The sequence below is a fragment of the Anomaloglossus baeobatrachus genome, chromosome 6, assembly GCF_048569485.1.
Source record: "Anomaloglossus baeobatrachus isolate aAnoBae1 chromosome 6, aAnoBae1.hap1, whole genome shotgun sequence".
In the NCBI taxonomy this organism is placed as follows: Eukaryota; Metazoa; Chordata; class Amphibia; order Anura; family Aromobatidae; genus Anomaloglossus; species Anomaloglossus baeobatrachus.
The window spans coordinates 200,565,648-200,569,744 of NC_134358.1; positions in this window are offsets into that span (position 1 = coordinate 200,565,648).

Genomic DNA, 4,097 nt, shown 5'->3' on the forward strand with positions numbered 1-4,097 from the left:
GCCTTGGCGGTGTCTGTGTTTCCCTCTCACGGTTGGACTGTTGCCTTCTGTCGGGACTTGGCTGCTGGGAAACCCAGGAGGTTCCCTTCGCTAACGAATTTGGCAAATTCACGGCGACTCCTAGCCTTGCCAGAGTCCGTAAGCCCCTGCCGGATGGTGCTGGCTTCTCTTTGCGTACCGGTCCGGTACCGCCGGGCCACCGCCCGTCCACGGTCTTTACGGTTAGCTCCAATAGGCCACTCCTGCAGACGGTCACCACCGTCTGCCAACCTTGCTGATCCGTCCGGGCCACACACCCGGACCAACTTCAGTCTGCTCTACTACCACTTTCCTTTCTTCAACTTTCCACTCTCAAACTGATCTGCCTGGTTTCCCCGCCTCCAGGACTGTGAACTCCTCGGTGGGCGGGGCCAACCGCCTGGCCCACCTCCCTGGTGTGAACATCAGCCCCTGGAGGAAGGCAACAAGGGTTTGTGTCTGACTTAGGTGTGCCTGACCGGGAGTGTGGGGTGTGTAGGTGTTGTTCTCTGTGGCCCCTGGCTTGTCCAGGGCGCCACATGTGCACATGGCCTTACAGTTATACAGCACCCTACAGAAAAAAAATTCCCCTGTGCCTCCTTATAGAAATAATTCTCCTTTGCTTCCTTATAAACATAACTTAAACAAACCCCCGACTAATGATGTCTTCTGTGCTTTACCTATAGTGATAAGGACCCTCCAGTGTGCCTCCTTATAATAGTTCAGCCCCCTCTCCTGTTGTCCCTCCTTATAATAATGACCTTCAGTGCCTGTTTATTGTAATAAAGCTCCTGAGTAGGGGTATACATAAAAATTACCAAGCCAATAGCAAAATTCCTATCATAGCACATAGGCACAGTCACAGAAGGGCATGCTGGCACTTTCAGAGTTATTTAGCCCTTACTGAAGCCCTTTAGTTTTCTTAACCACTATGATAATCCTTCCATGGCCTGTAAATAATTTGATGCCCTAAAAAAGCCCCCTCCACATAGTATGATGACCAAACAAAGAATGATGGCCCTAAGACTTCACAAAAAATATGACACTTCATAGCACCTGACACTGTAAGATAGTCACAATAACCATCCACACAGTATGGTAGACTCACAGCCTCCACAAACTGATGGCCCCATAGACTGCCACGTAGTATGATGACCTCCAAGGTTACCCATACAGCATGATGGGCACCACAGCCCCCATACAGTATTATATTTACCACAGACCCCCACACAGTATGATGTCCAGCATAGACCTCACACAGTATGTTGTCCACCACACCCACACATAATATGATGTCTACCACAGACCCCCTACACAGTATAATATCCAACACAGCAACAACACAGTATGATAGTTACCACAGCCCCCATAACGTATGATATCCCCCCCCCATATAGATTTCAGTATATAGTATGATGATGCCAACAGCTCCCTATAAAGAGATTAATGCCCCCAAAGCTCCCTATGTACAGAATGATATCCCCCACCGCTATCTGTACACAGTATGATGGCCCACACAGTTCCCTATAAACAGTATGGCATCTCTCTTAACCCCCAACGTATAGATTGTCTCTGACAGCTTCCTATATACAGTATGATGTCCCATTAGAGCCTCCTATATACATAATGATGTCCCTCACAGCCACCTATATAGAATATTATAGCCCCACAACCCCCTATATACAGTATAATGTCCCACATCCCCATATATACAGGTAAATGTTCCAACCATCTAACTCCCAGGCCCAATAATATAACACAAATAAAAAAAACCTTACACTTACCTAATTCAGACTCTCAGGCCACAACAAAGGTGATCTTCTCTTTGTCTTGCATTGGGCCGGCAAGGCATGTCACAGGACGTAATTGAGTTGCATGCATTTGCCTATAGCAGGTCGGAAGTAGCCAGCACCCTGCTGGAGTAAGTGATAGACGATGGAACCGGTGCCTCTGTGCTCCTCCATAGCTATTAACGGTACTGGTGTCCTGAGGATGCCGACACTGTTAATGTGACGCCCTGGACTAGTCAGGTCGTCCCAGGTAGTCCCATGCACACACACCCGCTCCCCTTAGTAAGCTGACAGCAGCCAAACTTCAAAACCTTTGTCACTACCCTCCGGGTTTGATGTTCACACCAGGGGGCGGAGCCAGGCAGTTGGCTCCACCCACCGAGGAGTTCACAGGCCCGGAGGCGGGAAAACAGTTAGAGAGAGTTGAGCTTTGACAGTGGAGTGAAGTGGAGTCAAGTTCAAGGGCAGACCTGTGCTCAGGCCTGCCAAAGTCTACACCAGGTGTCTGGGTTGGAGCCCAGTCATCTCTGGCAAAGAGGCAGACGGTGGTGGCCGCTTGCAGGAGCTGGGATTACAGCCGGTGGAACCGTAGGGACCGGGGACGGGCGGTAGCCCGCCGTTACCGAACCGGGGAACCGATTGGAAACCGGAGCACCAGGAGGGGTACTCAGACCCAGTACGAGACCTAGAAACAACTAGGCTAAGTCAAATCAACTGATTGAGGACTGGACTTTAGGACCTTTCCCACACAAGACCCGACTGAAGACAACAGCCCAACCATTAGGGTAAAGCCACCGCCAAGGCATAGAGACCCAAGGGACCAGCGTCTGTGGGCAAACAGGGCTCTCCCGACACATAGCAAGCCGGGGAGCAGACTACCGTTGCTTAGGCATAAGAGTCGCAACTTTTACAAAAGATAGGTGCAGGAGAAAGGCGGAAACCACCAACCTGTTAAGGGAAAACTGCAGCCAGCTGCGGGCACCGTTCACCATCTTGTTTGGTTTACCAGAGACTCCAGCGTGTTTATCATAGTGAGTACACCAGTGCCTTCGGACCGTGCACTGCGCCGCACCGCACCGACACCCCAGCACGCATCCATCCCCTCGCCTAAGCACCTCCCTCTGGCCCCTGGGACCACCATCCCCCTACCAACGGAGGGGGTCAACACCAAGCTGCGCAACACCGTCCCCGGGAGCCTAGTCAACGGCAGCGGTGGTGTCCATCCATTCACCACAACCCGTGGGTGGCGTCACGAACTTAAATCCCCTGCAAACCACCGTGGCTCCGGCCGTGGACCTCCCCACCGAAGTCCCTACATGTAGCGCCAACCCCCGTTTAGAGCGACGTGACCCCCGGGTCCGTGGAGAGCTCGAGCCACCCACCGACGAGCACGGATCCGAGCAGCTCGGCAGCCGGCCGAGCCCCGGAGCGGTACCTTAACAGTGCTGCCCACCTGGTATTTAGGGCATGGGCTTGGAATACGCCACTGCATGCCGAATAGATATACACACACAAGTATATTTCATGTTATATCTTCTTAAACCAGTTAAAAGTGTTTTCCAGTTTCGTTCCTACAACCTCTATCGCCCAGCTGCAGTTTGTTTTTTAAATTTTTTATATTGCTTCATTCCATGGCTTCAGTGCGGAGTCTCAGCTTTTGTTCCAGTGTCTGCTATTGACTACAGTCTTTATCTCACGTTAACAGCCCTGTAGCCAATAACTGAGCTCAATGGCCTGATTACACTGCACGAGTGCTGAGAGCTGCTGAGTTCACTGATTGCAGTCCTGTTGACGTCAGCTCTGCAAATAATAACAGACCCTGACGAACAACTGCAGAGAATTAGCGGTGGACCTGGGCATGGTCATTAAAGCCCATTTTGGGTTTTTTGTTTTTTTTTTTTGTTTAAAACAAAACTGCAGCCGATAAACTTGGGTTTTTACAAACTGGATGACCCCTTTAAACATAAAGTATAGTCTTGGTTCATAAATTATTATGAATATTTAAACAATAATGGAGAGTGATGCAACACATTCAGTGAAACTAACCTTTTAGTAACCCATAAGATGTTTCAGCTCCAGTGACCTTTTCTCTTGAGCTTGATTTCAGATGCAGATACAGACAAGGGGGCTGGTTAGTTATTGAAATGAAAGCAGTCACCCACCCAGACCCCTTTCCAGGTTCCTTTCTCCAATGAAATCTATACTAGCAAGCAAAGCTAAACAGAGGTTGATAGGTAAAGAGGTATTCCCATGTCATATATTTGTGAGGAGGTGGTCGGATTCGATTCC